At 42.9% G+C, this 12,326-nt stretch overlaps 33 non-coding genes and 1 pseudogene across 33 annotated transcripts; all 34 read right to left on the bottom strand.

The window, feature by feature from the left end:
- Positions 1 to 493: 493 nt before the first annotated feature.
- Positions 494 to 611, bottom strand: LOC135562509 (5S ribosomal RNA; annotated as a pseudogene).
- Positions 612 to 839: 228 nt separating this feature from the next.
- On the bottom strand, positions 840 to 958 carry LOC135562551 (5S ribosomal RNA). Its single transcript, XR_010460047.1, has one exon. It is a non-coding gene; the product is annotated as a 5S ribosomal RNA (ribosomal RNA).
- A 230-nt stretch (positions 959 to 1,188) lies between these two features.
- LOC135562495 (5S ribosomal RNA) lies at positions 1,189 to 1,307 on the bottom strand. Its single transcript, XR_010460024.1, has one exon. It is a non-coding gene; the product is annotated as a 5S ribosomal RNA (ribosomal RNA).
- Positions 1,308 to 1,537: 230 nt separating this feature from the next.
- Positions 1,538 to 1,656, bottom strand: LOC135562499 (5S ribosomal RNA). The gene has a single exon (XR_010460027.1). It is a non-coding gene; the product is annotated as a 5S ribosomal RNA (ribosomal RNA).
- Positions 1,657 to 1,886: 230 nt separating this feature from the next.
- LOC135562402 (5S ribosomal RNA) lies at positions 1,887 to 2,005 on the bottom strand. The gene has a single exon (XR_010459916.1). It is a non-coding gene; the product is annotated as a 5S ribosomal RNA (ribosomal RNA).
- Positions 2,006 to 2,237: 232 nt separating this feature from the next.
- Positions 2,238 to 2,356, bottom strand: LOC135562494 (5S ribosomal RNA). The gene has a single exon (XR_010460021.1). It is a non-coding gene; the product is annotated as a 5S ribosomal RNA (ribosomal RNA).
- A 241-nt stretch (positions 2,357 to 2,597) lies between these two features.
- On the bottom strand, positions 2,598 to 2,716 carry LOC135562493 (5S ribosomal RNA). The gene has a single exon (XR_010460019.1). It is a non-coding gene; the product is annotated as a 5S ribosomal RNA (ribosomal RNA).
- A 230-nt stretch (positions 2,717 to 2,946) lies between these two features.
- LOC135562492 (5S ribosomal RNA) lies at positions 2,947 to 3,065 on the bottom strand. The gene has a single exon (XR_010460015.1). It is a non-coding gene; the product is annotated as a 5S ribosomal RNA (ribosomal RNA).
- A 231-nt stretch (positions 3,066 to 3,296) lies between these two features.
- Positions 3,297 to 3,415, bottom strand: LOC135562486 (5S ribosomal RNA). Its single transcript, XR_010460010.1, has one exon. It is a non-coding gene; the product is annotated as a 5S ribosomal RNA (ribosomal RNA).
- Positions 3,416 to 3,656: 241 nt separating this feature from the next.
- Positions 3,657 to 3,775, bottom strand: LOC135562485 (5S ribosomal RNA). Its single transcript, XR_010460009.1, has one exon. It is a non-coding gene; the product is annotated as a 5S ribosomal RNA (ribosomal RNA).
- A 230-nt stretch (positions 3,776 to 4,005) lies between these two features.
- On the bottom strand, positions 4,006 to 4,124 carry LOC135562484 (5S ribosomal RNA). Its single transcript, XR_010460008.1, has one exon. It is a non-coding gene; the product is annotated as a 5S ribosomal RNA (ribosomal RNA).
- A 234-nt stretch (positions 4,125 to 4,358) lies between these two features.
- On the bottom strand, positions 4,359 to 4,477 carry LOC135562482 (5S ribosomal RNA). Its single transcript, XR_010460006.1, has one exon. It is a non-coding gene; the product is annotated as a 5S ribosomal RNA (ribosomal RNA).
- A 230-nt stretch (positions 4,478 to 4,707) lies between these two features.
- LOC135562481 (5S ribosomal RNA) lies at positions 4,708 to 4,826 on the bottom strand. The gene has a single exon (XR_010460004.1). It is a non-coding gene; the product is annotated as a 5S ribosomal RNA (ribosomal RNA).
- Positions 4,827 to 5,066: 240 nt separating this feature from the next.
- LOC135562480 (5S ribosomal RNA) lies at positions 5,067 to 5,185 on the bottom strand. Its single transcript, XR_010460003.1, has one exon. It is a non-coding gene; the product is annotated as a 5S ribosomal RNA (ribosomal RNA).
- A 230-nt stretch (positions 5,186 to 5,415) lies between these two features.
- Positions 5,416 to 5,534, bottom strand: LOC135562479 (5S ribosomal RNA). The gene has a single exon (XR_010460000.1). It is a non-coding gene; the product is annotated as a 5S ribosomal RNA (ribosomal RNA).
- A 240-nt stretch (positions 5,535 to 5,774) lies between these two features.
- On the bottom strand, positions 5,775 to 5,893 carry LOC135562478 (5S ribosomal RNA). Its single transcript, XR_010459999.1, has one exon. It is a non-coding gene; the product is annotated as a 5S ribosomal RNA (ribosomal RNA).
- Positions 5,894 to 6,123: 230 nt separating this feature from the next.
- On the bottom strand, positions 6,124 to 6,242 carry LOC135562477 (5S ribosomal RNA). The gene has a single exon (XR_010459998.1). It is a non-coding gene; the product is annotated as a 5S ribosomal RNA (ribosomal RNA).
- A 241-nt stretch (positions 6,243 to 6,483) lies between these two features.
- On the bottom strand, positions 6,484 to 6,602 carry LOC135562476 (5S ribosomal RNA). The gene has a single exon (XR_010459997.1). It is a non-coding gene; the product is annotated as a 5S ribosomal RNA (ribosomal RNA).
- Positions 6,603 to 6,837: 235 nt separating this feature from the next.
- LOC135562474 (5S ribosomal RNA) lies at positions 6,838 to 6,956 on the bottom strand. The gene has a single exon (XR_010459992.1). It is a non-coding gene; the product is annotated as a 5S ribosomal RNA (ribosomal RNA).
- A 241-nt stretch (positions 6,957 to 7,197) lies between these two features.
- LOC135562473 (5S ribosomal RNA) lies at positions 7,198 to 7,316 on the bottom strand. The gene has a single exon (XR_010459991.1). It is a non-coding gene; the product is annotated as a 5S ribosomal RNA (ribosomal RNA).
- A 230-nt stretch (positions 7,317 to 7,546) lies between these two features.
- On the bottom strand, positions 7,547 to 7,665 carry LOC135562472 (5S ribosomal RNA). Its single transcript, XR_010459990.1, has one exon. It is a non-coding gene; the product is annotated as a 5S ribosomal RNA (ribosomal RNA).
- A 238-nt stretch (positions 7,666 to 7,903) lies between these two features.
- On the bottom strand, positions 7,904 to 8,022 carry LOC135562471 (5S ribosomal RNA). The gene has a single exon (XR_010459989.1). It is a non-coding gene; the product is annotated as a 5S ribosomal RNA (ribosomal RNA).
- Positions 8,023 to 8,263: 241 nt separating this feature from the next.
- LOC135562470 (5S ribosomal RNA) lies at positions 8,264 to 8,382 on the bottom strand. Its single transcript, XR_010459988.1, has one exon. It is a non-coding gene; the product is annotated as a 5S ribosomal RNA (ribosomal RNA).
- Positions 8,383 to 8,612: 230 nt separating this feature from the next.
- LOC135562469 (5S ribosomal RNA) lies at positions 8,613 to 8,731 on the bottom strand. Its single transcript, XR_010459987.1, has one exon. It is a non-coding gene; the product is annotated as a 5S ribosomal RNA (ribosomal RNA).
- A 231-nt stretch (positions 8,732 to 8,962) lies between these two features.
- LOC135562468 (5S ribosomal RNA) lies at positions 8,963 to 9,081 on the bottom strand. Its single transcript, XR_010459986.1, has one exon. It is a non-coding gene; the product is annotated as a 5S ribosomal RNA (ribosomal RNA).
- A 230-nt stretch (positions 9,082 to 9,311) lies between these two features.
- On the bottom strand, positions 9,312 to 9,430 carry LOC135562467 (5S ribosomal RNA). Its single transcript, XR_010459985.1, has one exon. It is a non-coding gene; the product is annotated as a 5S ribosomal RNA (ribosomal RNA).
- A 230-nt stretch (positions 9,431 to 9,660) lies between these two features.
- LOC135562466 (5S ribosomal RNA) lies at positions 9,661 to 9,779 on the bottom strand. Its single transcript, XR_010459984.1, has one exon. It is a non-coding gene; the product is annotated as a 5S ribosomal RNA (ribosomal RNA).
- A 242-nt stretch (positions 9,780 to 10,021) lies between these two features.
- Positions 10,022 to 10,140, bottom strand: LOC135562465 (5S ribosomal RNA). The gene has a single exon (XR_010459983.1). It is a non-coding gene; the product is annotated as a 5S ribosomal RNA (ribosomal RNA).
- A 236-nt stretch (positions 10,141 to 10,376) lies between these two features.
- On the bottom strand, positions 10,377 to 10,495 carry LOC135562463 (5S ribosomal RNA). Its single transcript, XR_010459981.1, has one exon. It is a non-coding gene; the product is annotated as a 5S ribosomal RNA (ribosomal RNA).
- A 242-nt stretch (positions 10,496 to 10,737) lies between these two features.
- Positions 10,738 to 10,856, bottom strand: LOC135562462 (5S ribosomal RNA). The gene has a single exon (XR_010459980.1). It is a non-coding gene; the product is annotated as a 5S ribosomal RNA (ribosomal RNA).
- Positions 10,857 to 11,090: 234 nt separating this feature from the next.
- On the bottom strand, positions 11,091 to 11,209 carry LOC135562460 (5S ribosomal RNA). The gene has a single exon (XR_010459979.1). It is a non-coding gene; the product is annotated as a 5S ribosomal RNA (ribosomal RNA).
- Positions 11,210 to 11,450: 241 nt separating this feature from the next.
- LOC135562459 (5S ribosomal RNA) lies at positions 11,451 to 11,569 on the bottom strand. Its single transcript, XR_010459977.1, has one exon. It is a non-coding gene; the product is annotated as a 5S ribosomal RNA (ribosomal RNA).
- A 233-nt stretch (positions 11,570 to 11,802) lies between these two features.
- Positions 11,803 to 11,921, bottom strand: LOC135562458 (5S ribosomal RNA). Its single transcript, XR_010459976.1, has one exon. It is a non-coding gene; the product is annotated as a 5S ribosomal RNA (ribosomal RNA).
- Positions 11,922 to 12,162: 241 nt separating this feature from the next.
- Positions 12,163 to 12,281, bottom strand: LOC135562457 (5S ribosomal RNA). The gene has a single exon (XR_010459975.1). It is a non-coding gene; the product is annotated as a 5S ribosomal RNA (ribosomal RNA).
- Between the last annotated feature and the right edge of the window lie 45 nt (positions 12,282 to 12,326).

The raw sequence follows: 12,326 nt of genomic DNA, 5'->3' as shown, positions 1-12,326 counted from the left end.
AGAATCTTGTGTCACTCAAAATTGCATATACTGTAGCCATAAATTGTAGCACAGATTGTTGGATGAAATACAAAACTAACCTTTGCTTACTTATTTCAAAGCGAGGCACATATTTCAGCCTTGTGGGAAAAATGGACAAAGAATTTGCTTACAGCACCTGGTATTCCCAGGTGTCTCCCATCCAAGTACTAACCAGGACCGACCCTGCTTAGCTTCTGAGATCAGACGACTCAGGACAGCGTGGCCGTAAGCGAGAAACCATCTCTTGGTGCACTATATAAAGTCAAAGTGAGTCTGATTAACAGCTGTTGCATTTTCACCATTTAGATAAGAATCTTTGTGTCACTCAAAATGTGGAAAAAATTGCATATACTGTAGCCATAATTTGTAGCACAGATTGTTGGATGAAATGCAAACTAACCTTGCTTACTTATTTCAAAGCGAGGGCACATATTTCAGCCTTGTGGGAAAAAACAGACAAAGAGTTGCCAAATGCTTACAGCACCTGGTATTCCCAGGCGGTCTCCCATCCAAGTACTAACCAGGCCCGACCCTGCTTAGCTTCTGAGATCAGACGAGATCAGGCGTACTCAGGACAGTGTGGCCGTAGCGAAACTAACTCTTGGTGCACTATATAAAGTCAAAGTGAGTCTGATTAACAGCTGTTGCATTTTCACCATTTAGATAAGAATCTTTGTGTCACTCAAAATTGCATATAGTGTAGCCATAAATTGTAGCACAGATTGTTGGATGAAATACAAACTAACCTTGCTTACTTATTTCAAAGCGAGGGCACATATTTCAGCCTTGTGGGAAAAAACGGACAAAGAGTTGCCAAATGCTTACAGCACCTGGTATTCCCAGGCGGTCTCCCATCCAAGTACTAACCAGGCCTGACCCTGCTTAGCTTCTGAGATCAGACGAGATCAGGCGTACTCAGGACAGTGTGGCCGTAAGCGAGAAACCATCTCTTTGTGCACTATATAAAGTCAAAGTGAGTCTGATTAACAGCTGTTGCATTTTCACCATTTAGATAAGAATCTTTGTGTCACTCAAAATTGCATATACTGTAGCCATAATTTGTAGCACAGATTGTTGGATGAAATACAAACTAACCTTGCTTACTTATTTCAAAGCGAGGGCACATATTTCAGCCTTGTGGGAAAAAACGGACAAAGAGTTGCCAAATGCTTACAGCACCTGGTATTCCCAGGCGGTCTCCCATCCAAGTACTAACCAGGACCGACCCTGCTTAGCTTCTGAGATCAGACGAGATCAGGCGTACTCAGGACAGTGTGGCCGTAAGCGAGAAACCATCTCTTGGTGCACTATATAAAGTCAAAGTGAGTCTGATTAACAGCTGTTGCATTTTCACCATTTAGATAAGAATCTTTGTGTCACTCAAAATTGCATATACTGTAGCCATAATTTGTAGCACAGATTGTTGGATGAAATACAAACTAACCTTGCTTACTTATTTCAAAGCGAGGGCACATATTTCAGCCTTGTGGGAAAAAATGGACAAAGAGTTGCCAAATGCTTACAGCACCTGGTATTCCCAGGCGGTCTCCCATCCAAGTACTAACCAGGCCCGACCCTGCTTAGCTTCTGAGATCAGACGAGATCAGGCGTACTCAGGACAGTGTGGCCGTAAGGGAGAAACCATCTCTTGGTGCACTATATAAAGTCAAAGTGAGTCTGATTAACAGCTGTTGCATTTTCACCATTTAGATAAGAATCTTTGTGTCACTCAAAATTGCATATAGTGTAGCCATAATTTGTAGCACAGATTGTTGGATGAAATACAAACTAACCTTGCTTACTTATTTCAAAGCGAGGGCACATATTTCAGCCTTGTGGGAAAAAACGGACAAAGAGTTGCCAAATGCTTACAGCACCTGGTATTCCCAGGCGGTCTCCCATCCAAGTACTAACCAGGCCTGACCCTGCTTAGCTTCTGAGATCAGACGAGATCAGGCGTACTCAGGACAGTGTGGCCGTAAGCGAGAAACCATCTCTTGGTGCACTATATAAAGTCAAAGTGAGTCTGATTAACAGCTGTTGCATTTTCACCATTTAGATAAGAATCTTTGTGTCACTCAAAATTGCATATACTGTAGCCATAATTTGTAGCACAGATTGTTGGATGAAATACAAACTAACCTTGCTTACTTATTTCAAAGCGAGGGCACATATTTCAGCCTTGTGGGAAAAAAAATGGACAAAGAGTTGCCAAATGCTTACAGCACCTGGTATTCCCAGGCGGTCTCCCATCCAAGTACTAACCAGGCCCGACCCTGCTTAGCTTCTGAGATCAGACGAGATCAGGCGTACTCAGGACAGTGTGGCCGTAAGCGAGAAACCATCTCTTGGTGCACTATATAAAGTCAAAGTGAGTCTGATTAACAGCTGTTGCATTTTCACCATTTAGATAAGAATCTTTGTGTCACTCAAAATGTGGAAAAAATTGCATATACTGTAGCCATAATTTGTAGCACAGATTGTTGGATGAAATACAAACTAACCTTGCTTACTTATTTCAAAGCGAGGGCACATATTTCAGCCTTGTGGGAAAAAATGGACAAAGAGTTGCCAAATGCTTACAGCACCTGGTATTCCCAGGCGGTCTCCCATCCAAGTACTAACCAGGCCCGACCCTGCTTAGCTTCTGAGATCAGACGAGATCAGGCGTACTCAGGACAGTGTGGCCGTAAGCGAGAAACCATCTCTTGGTGCACTATATAAAGTCAAAGTGAGTCTGATTAACAGCTGTTGCATTTTCACCATTTAGATAAGAATCTTTGTGTCACTCAAAATTGCATATACTGTAGCCATAATTTGTAGCACAGATTGTTGGATGAAATACAAACTAACCTTGCTTACTTATTTCAAAGCGAGGGCACATATTTCAGCCTTGTGGGAAAAAACGGACAAAGAGTTGCCAAATGCTTACAGCACCTGGTATTCCCAGGCGGTCTCCCATCCAAGTACTAACCAGGCCCGACCCTGCTTAGCTTCTGAGATCAGACGAGATCAGGCGTACTCAGGACAGTGTGGCCGTAAGCGAGAAACCATCTCTTGGTGCACTATATAAAGTCAAAGTGAGTCTGATTAACAGCTGTTGCATTTTCACCATTTAGATAAGAATCTTTGTGTCACTCAAAATTGCATATACTGTAGCCATAATTTGTAGCACAGATTGTTGGATGAAATACAAACTAACCTTGCTTACTTATTTCAAAGCGAGGGCACATATTTCAGCCTTGTGGGAAAAAAACGGACAAAGAGTTGCCAAATGCTTACAGCACCTGGTATTCCCAGGCGGTCTCCCATCCAAGTACTAACCAGGCCCGACCCTGCTTAGCTTCTGAGATCAGACGAGATCAGGCGTACTCAGGACAGTGTGGCCGTAAGCGAGAAACCATCTCTTGGTGCACTATATAAAGTCAAAGTGAGTCTGATTAACAGCTGTTGCATTTTCACCATTTAGATAAGAATCTTTGTGTCACTCAAAATGTGGAAAAAATTGCATATACTGTAGCCATAATTTGTAGCACAGATTGTTGGATGAAATACAAACTAACCTTGCTTACTTATTTCAAAGCGAGGGCACATATTTCAGCCTTGTGGGAAAAAACGGACAAAGAGTTGCCAAATGCTTACAGCACCTGGTATTCCCAGGCGGTCTCCCATCCAAGTACTAACCAGGCCCGACCCTGCTTAGCTTCTGAGATCAGACGAGATCAGGCGTACTCAGGACAGTGTGGCCGTAAGCGAGAAACCATCTCTTGGTGCACTATATAAAGTCAAAGTGAGTCTGATTAACAGCTGTTGCATTTTCACCATTTAGATAAGAATCTTTGTGTCACTCAAAATTGCATATACTGTAGCCATAATTTGTAGCACAGATTGTTGGATGAAATACAAACTAACCTTGCTTACTTATTTCAAAGCGAGGGCACATATTTCAGCCTTGTGGGAAAAAACGGACAAAGAGTTGCCAAATGCTTACAGCACCTGGTATTCCCAGGCGGTCTCCCATCCAAGTACTAACCAGGCCCGACCCTGCTTAGCTTCTGAGATCAGACGAGATCAGGCGTACTCAGGACAGTGTGGCCGTAAGCGAGAAACCATCTCTTGGTGCACTATATAAAGTCAAAGTGAGTCTGATTAACAGCTGTTGCATTTTCACCATTTAGATAAGAATCTTTGTGTCACTGTGGAAAAATTGCATATACTGTAGCCATAATTTGTAGCACAGATTGTTGGATGAAATACAAACTAACCTTGCTTACTTATTTCAAAGCGAGGGCACATATTTCAGCCTTGTGGGAAAAAACGGACAAAGAGTTGCCAAATGCTTACAGCACCTGGTATTCCCAGGCGGTCTCCCATCCAAGTACTAACCAGGCCCGACCCTGCTTAGCTTCTGAGATCAGACGAGATCAGGCGTACTCAGGACAGTGTGGCCGTAAGCGAGAAACCATCTCTTGGTGCACTATATAAAGTCAAAGTGAGTCTGATTAACAGCTGTTGCATTTTCACCATTTAGATAAGAATCTTTGTGTCACTCAAAATTGCATATACTGTAGCCATAATTTGTAGCACAGATTGTTGGATGAAATACAAACTAACCTTGCTTACTTATTTCAAAGCGAGGGCACATATTTCAGCCTTGTGGGAAAAAACGGACAAAGAGTTGCCAAATGCTTACAGCACCTGGTATTCCCAGGCGGTCTCCCATCCAAGTACTAACCAGGCCCGACCCTGCTTAGCTTCTGAGATCAGACGAGATCAGGCGTACTCAGGACAGTGTGGCCGTAAGCGAGAAACCATCTCTTGGTGCACTATATAAAGTCAAAGTGAGTCTGATTAACAGCTGTTGCATTTTCACCATTTAGATAAGAATCTTTGTGTCACTCAAAATGTGGAAAAATTGCATATACTGTAGCCATAATTTGTAGCACAGATTGTTGGATGAAATACAAACTAACCTTGCTTACTTATTTCAAAGCGAGGGCACATATTTCAGCCTTGTGGGAAAAAACAGACAAAGAGTTGCCAAATGCTTACAGCACCTGGTATTCCCAGGCGGTCTCCCATCCAAGTACTAACCAGGCCCGACCCTGCTTAGCTTCTGAGATCAGACGAGATCAGGCGTACTCAGGACAGTGTGGCCGTAAGCGAGAAACCATCTCTTGGTGCACTATATAAAGTCAAAGTGAGTCTGATTAACAGCTGTTGCATTTTCACCATTTAGATAAGAATCTTTGTGTCACTCAAAATTGCATATACTGTAGCCATAATTTGTAGCACAGATTGTTGGATGAAATACAAACTAACCTTGCTTACTTATTTCAAAGCGAGGGCACATATTTCAGCCTTGTGGGAAAAAACGGACAAAGAGTTGCCAAATGCTTACAGCACCTGGTATTCCCAGGCGGTCTCCCATCCAAGTACTAACCAGGCCCGACCCTGCTTAGCTTCTGAGATCAGACGAGATCAGGCGTACTCAGGACAGTGTGGCCGTAAGCGAGAAACCATCTCTTGGTGCACTATATAAAGTCAAAGTGAGTCTGATTAACAGCTGTTGCATTTTCACCATTTAGATAAGAATCTTTGTGTCACTCAAAATGTGGAAAAAATTGCATATACTGTAGCCATAATTTGTAGCACAGATTGTTGGATGAAATACAAACTAACCTTGCTTACTTATTTCAAAGCGAGGGCACATATTTCAGCCTTGTGGGAAAAACGGACAAAGAGTTGCCAAATGCTTACAGCACCTGGTATTCCCAGGCGGTCTCCCATCCAAGTACTAACCAGGCCCGACCCTGCTTAGCTTCTGAGATCAGACGAGATCAGGCGTACTCAGGACAGTGTGGCCGTAAGCGAGAAACCATCTCTTGGTGCACTATATAAAGTCAAAGTGAGTCTGATTAACAGCTGTTGCATTTTCACCATTTAGATAAGAATCTTTGTGTCACTCAAAATTGCATATACTGTAGCCATAATTTGTAGCACAGATTGTTGGATGAAATACAAACTAACCTTGCTTACTTATTTCAAAGCGAGGGCACATATTTCAGCCTTGTGGGAAAAAACGGACAAAGAGTTGCCAAATGCTTACAGCACCTGGTATTCCCAGGCGGTCTCCCATCCAAGTACTAACCAGGCCCGACCCTGCTTAGCTTCTGAGATCAGACGAGATCAGGCGTACTCAGGACAGTGTGGCCGTAAGCGAGAAACCATCTCTTGGTGCACTATATAAAGTCAAAGTGAGTCTGATTAACAGCTGTTGCATTTTCACCATTTAGATAAGAATCTTTGTGTCACTCAAAATGTGGAAAAATTGCATATACTGTAGCCATAATTTGTAGCACAGATTGTTGGATGAAATACAAACTAACCTTGCTTACTTATTTCAAAGCGAGGGCACATATTTCAGCCTTGTGGGAAAAAAACGGACAAAGAGTTGCCAAATGCTTACAGCACCTGGTATTCCCAGGCGGTCTCCCATCCAAGTACTAACCAGGCCCGACCCTGCTTAGCTTCTGAGATCAGACGAGATCAGGCGTACTCAGGACAGTGTGGCCGTAAGCGAGAAACCATCTCTTGGTGCACTATATAAAGTCAAAGTGAGTCTGATTAACAGCTGTTGCATTTTCACCATTTAGATAAGAATCTTTGTGTCACTCAAAAAAAAATTGCATATACTGTAGCCATAATTTGTAGCACAGATTGTTGGATGAAATACAAACTAACCTTGCTTACTTATTTCAAAGCGAGGGCACATATTTCAGCCTTGTGGGAAAAAACGGACAAAGAGTTGCCAAATGCTTACAGCACCTGGTATTCCCAGGCGGTCTCCCATCCAAGTACTAACCAGGCCCGACCCTGCTTAGCTTCTGAGATCAGACGAGATCAGGCGTACTCAGGACAGTGTGGCCGTAAGCGAGAAACCATCTCTTGGTGCACTATATAAAGTCAAAGTGAGTCTGATTAACAGCTGTTGCATTTTCACCATTTAGATAAGAATCTTTGTGTCACTCAAAATGTGGAAAAAATTGCATATACTGTAGCCATAATTTGTAGCACAGATTGTTGGATGAAATACAAACTAACCTTGCTTACTTATTTCAAAGCGAGGGCACATATTTCAGCCTTGTGGGAAAAAACGGACAAAGAGTTGCCAAATGCTTACAGCACCTGGTATTCCCAGGCGGTCTCCCATCCAAGTACTAACCAGGCCCGACCCTGCTTAGCTTCTGAGATCAGACGAGATCAGGCGTACTCAGGACAGTGTGGCCGTAAGCGAGAAACCATCTCTTGGTGCACTATATAAAGTCAAAGTGAGTCTGATTAACAGCTGTTGCATTTTCACCATTTAGATAAGAATCTTTGTGTCACTCAAAATTGCATATACTGTAGCCATAATTTGTAGCACAGATTGTTGGATGAAATACAAACTAACCTTGCTTACTTATTTCAAAGCGAGGGCACATATTTCAGCCTTGTGGGAAAAAACGGACAAAGAGTTGCCAAATGCTTACAGCACCTGGTATTCCCAGGCGGTCTCCCATCCAAGTACTAACCAGGCCCGACCCTGCTTAGCTTCTGAGATCAGACGAGATCAGGCGTACTCAGGACAGTGTGGCCGTAAGCGAGAAACCATCTCTTGGTGCACTATATAAAGTCAAAGTGAGTCTGATTAACAGCTGTTGCATTTTCACCATTTAGATAAGAATCTTTGTGTCACTCAAAATTGGAAAAATTGCATATACTGTAGCCATAATTTGTAGCACAGATTGTTGGATGAAATACAAACTAACCTTGCTTACTTATTTCAAAGCGAGGCACATATTTCAGCCTTGTGGGAAAAAACGGACAAAGAGTTGCCAAATGCTTACAGCACCTGGTATTCCCAGGCGGTCTCCCATCCAAGTACTAACCAGGCCCGACCCTGCTTAGCTTCTGAGATCAGACGAGATCAGGCGTACTCAGGACAGTGTGGCCGTAAGCGAGAAACCATCTCTTGGTGCACTATATAAAGTCAAAGTGAGTCTGATTAACAGCTGTTGCATTTTCACCATTTAGATAAGAATCTTTGTGTCACTCAAAATGTGGAAAAAATTGCATATACTGTAGCCATAATTTGTAGCACAGATTGTTGGATGAAATACAAACTAACCTTGCTTACTTATTTCAAAGCGAGGGCACATATTTCAGCCTTGTGGGAAAAAACGGACAAAGAGTTGCCAAATGCTTACAGCACCTGGTATTCCCAGGCGGTCTCCCATCCAAGTACTAACCAGGCCCGACCCTGCTTAGCTTCTGAGATCAGACGAGATCAGGCGTACTCAGGACAGTGTGGCCGTAAGCGAGAAACCATCTCTTGGTGCACTATATAAAGTCAAAGTGAGTCTGATTAACAGCTGTTGCATTTTCACCATTTAGATAAGAATCTTTGTGTCACTCAAAATTGCATATACTGTAGCCATAATTTGTAGCACAGATTGTTGGATGAAATACAAACTAACCTTGCTTACTTATTTCAAAGCGAGGGCACATATTTCAGCCTTGTGGGAAAAAACGGACAAAGAGTTGCCAAATGCTTACAGCACCTGGTATTCCCAGGCGGTCTCCCATCCAAGTACTAACCAGGCCCGACCCTGCTTAGCTTCTGAGATCAGACGAGATCAGGCGTACTCAGGACAGTGTGGCCGTAAGCGAGAAACCATCTCTTGGTGCACTATATAAAGTCAAAGTGAGTCTGATTAACAGCTGTTGCATTTTCACCATTTAGATAAGAATCTTTGTGTCACTCAAAATGTGCATATACTGTAGCCATAATTTGTAGCACAGATTGTTGGATGAAATACAAACTAACCTTGCTTACTTATTTCAAAGCGAGGGCACATATTTCAGCCTTGTGGGAAAAAACGGACAAAGAGTTGCCAAATGCTTACAGCACCTGGTATTCCCAGGCGGTCTCCCATCCAAGTACTAACCAGGCCCGACCCTGCTTAGCTTCTGAGATCAGACGAGATCAGGCGTACTCAGGACAGTGTGGCCGTAAGCGAGAAACCATCTCTTGGTGCACTATATAAAGTCAAAGTGAGTCTGATTAACAGCTGTTGCATTTTCACCATTTAGATAAGAATCTTTGTGTCACTCAAAATTGCATATACTGTAGCCATAATTTGTAGCACAGATTGTTGGATGAAATACAAACTAACCTTGCTTACTTATTTCAAAGCGAGGGCACATATTTCAGCCTTGTGGGAAAAAACGGACAAAGAGTTGCCAAATGCTTACAGCACCTGGTATTCCCAGGCGGTCTCCCATCCAAGTACTAACCAGGCCCGACCCTGCTTAGCTTCTGAGATCAGACGAGATCAGGCGTACTCAGGACAGTGTGGCCGTAAGCGAGAAACCATCTCTTGGTGCACTATATAAAGTCAAAGTGAGTCTGATTAACAGCTGTTGCATTTTCACCATTTAGATAAGAATCTTTGTGTCACTCAAAATTGCATATACTGTAGCCATAATTTGTAGCACAGATTGTTGGATGAAATACAAACTAACCTTGCTTACTTATTTCAAAGCGAGGGCACATATTTCAGCCTTGTGGGAAAAAACGGACAAAGAGTTGCCAAATGCTTACAGCACCTGGTATTCCCAGGCGGTCTCCCATCCAAGTACTAACCAGGCCCGACCCTGCTTAGCTTCTGAGATCAGACGAGATCAGGCGTACTCAGGACAGTGTGGCCGTAAGCGAGAAACCATCTCTTGGTGCACTATATAAAGTCAAAGTGAGTCTGATTAACAGCTGTTGCATTTTCACCATTTAGATAAGAATCTTTGTGTCACTCAAAATGTGGAAAAAATTGCATATACTGTAGCCATAATTTGTAGCACAGATTGTTGGATGAAATACAAACTAACCTTGCTTACTTATTTCAAAGCGAGGGCACATATTTCAGCCTTGTGGGAAAAAAACGGACAAAGAGTTGCCAAATGCTTACAGCACCTGGTATTCCCAGGCGGTCTCCCATCCAAGTACTAACCAGGCCCGACCCTGCTTAGCTTCTGAGATCAGACGAGATCAGGCGTACTCAGGACAGTGTGGCCGTAAGCGAGAAACCATCTCTTGGTGCACTATATAAAGTCAAAGTGAGTCTGATTAACAGCTGTTGCATTTTCACCATTTAGATAAGAATCTTTGTGTCACTCAAAATTGCAAAAAATATACTGTAGCCATAATTTGTAGCACAGATTGTTGGATGAAATACAAACTAACCTTGCTTACTTATTTCAAAGCGAGGGCACATATTTCAGCCTTGTGGGAAAAAAACGGACAAAGAGTTGCCAAATGCTTACAGCACCTGGTATTCCCAGGCGGTCTCCCATCCAAGTACTAACCAGGCCCGACCCTGCTTAGCTTCTGAGATCAGACGAGATCAGGCGTACTCAGGACAGTGTGGCCGTAAGCGAGAAACCATCTCTTGGTGCACTATATAAAGTCAAAGTGAGTCTGATTAACAGCTGTTGCATTTTCACCATTTAGATAAGAATCTTTGTGTCACTCAAAATGTGGAAAAAATTGCATATACTGTAGCCATAATTTGTAGCACAGATTGTTGGATGAAATACAAACTAACCTTGCTTACTTATTTCAAAGCGAGGGCACATATTTCAGCCTTGTGGGAAAAAAACGGACAAAGAGTTGCCAAATGCTTACAGCACCTGGTATTCCCAGGCGGTCTCCCATCCAAGTACTAACCAGGCCCGACCCTGCTTAGCTTCTGAGATCAGACGAGATCAGGCGTACTCAGGACAGTGTGGCCGTAAGCGAGAAACCATCTCTTGGTGCACTATATAAAGTCAAAGTGAGTCTGATTAACAGCTGTTGCATTTTCACCATTTAGATAAGAATCTTTGTGTCACTCAAAATGTTGCATATACTGTAGCCATAATTTGTAGCACAGATTGTTGGATGAAATACAAACTAACCTTGCTTACTTATTTCAAAGCGAGGGCACATATTTCAGCCTTGTGGGAAAAAAAACGGACAAAGAGTTGCCAAATGCTTACAGCACCTGGTATTCCCAGGCGGTCTCCCATCCAAGTACTAACCAGGCCCGACCCTGCTTAGCTTCTGAGATCAGACGAGATCAGGCGTACTCAGGACAGTGTGGCCGTAAGCGAGAAACCATCTCTTGGTGCACTATATAAAGTCAAAGTGAGTCTGATTAACAGCTGTTGCATTTTCACCATTTAGATAAGAATCTTTGTGTCACTCAAAATGTGGAAAAAATTGCATATACTGTAGCCATAATTTGTAGCACAGATTGTTGGATGAAATACAAACTAACCTTGCTTACTTATTTCAAAGCGAGGGCACATATTTCAGCCTTGTGGGAAAAAACGGACAAAGAGTTGCCAAATGCTTACAGCACCTGGTATTCCCAGGCGGTCTCCCATCCAAGTACTAACCAGGCCCGACCCTGCTTAGCTTCTGAGATCAGACGAGATCAGGCGTACTCAGGACAGTGTGGCCGTAAGCGAGAAACCATCTCTTGGTGCACTATATAAAGTCAAAGTGAGTCTGATTAACAGCTGTTGCATTTTCACCATTTAGATAAGAATCTTTGTGTCACTCAAAAAAATTGCATATACTGTAGCCATAATTTGTAGCACAGATTGTTGGATGAAATACAAACTAACCTTGCTTACTTATTTCAAAGCGAGGGCACATATTTCAGCCTTGTGGGAAAAAACGGACAAAGAGTTGCCAAATGCTTACAGCACCTGGTATTCCCAGGCGGTCTCCCATCCAAGTACTAACCAGGCCCGACCCTGCTTAGCTTCTGAGATCAGACGAGATCAGGCGTACTCAGGACAGTGTGGCCGTAAGCGAGAAACCATCTCTTGGTGCACTATATAAAGTCAAAGTGAGTCTGATTAACAGCTGTTGCATTTTCACCATTTAGATAAGAATCTTTGTGTCACTCAAAATGTGGAAAAAATTGCATATACTGTAGCCATAATTTGTAGCACAGATTGTTGGATGAAATACAAACTAACCTTGCTTACTTATTTCAAAGCGAGGGCACATATTTCAGCCTTGTGGGAAAAAACGGACAAAGAGTTGCCAAATGCTTACAGCACCTGGTATTCCCAGGCGGTCTCCCATCCAAGTACTAACCAGGCCCGACCCTGCTTAGCTTCTGAGATCAGACGAGATCAGGCGTACTCAGGACAGTGTGGCCGTAAGCGAGAAACCATCTCTTGGTGCACTATATAAAGTCAAAGTGAGTCTG

Source organism: Oncorhynchus nerka, linkage group LG2, assembly GCF_034236695.1.
Source record: "Oncorhynchus nerka isolate Pitt River linkage group LG2, Oner_Uvic_2.0, whole genome shotgun sequence".
Taxonomy (NCBI): Eukaryota; Metazoa; Chordata; class Actinopteri; order Salmoniformes; family Salmonidae; genus Oncorhynchus; species Oncorhynchus nerka.
Note: the sequence above shows the minus strand (reverse complement) of the source record. Positions and strands in the feature narration are given on the sequence as shown.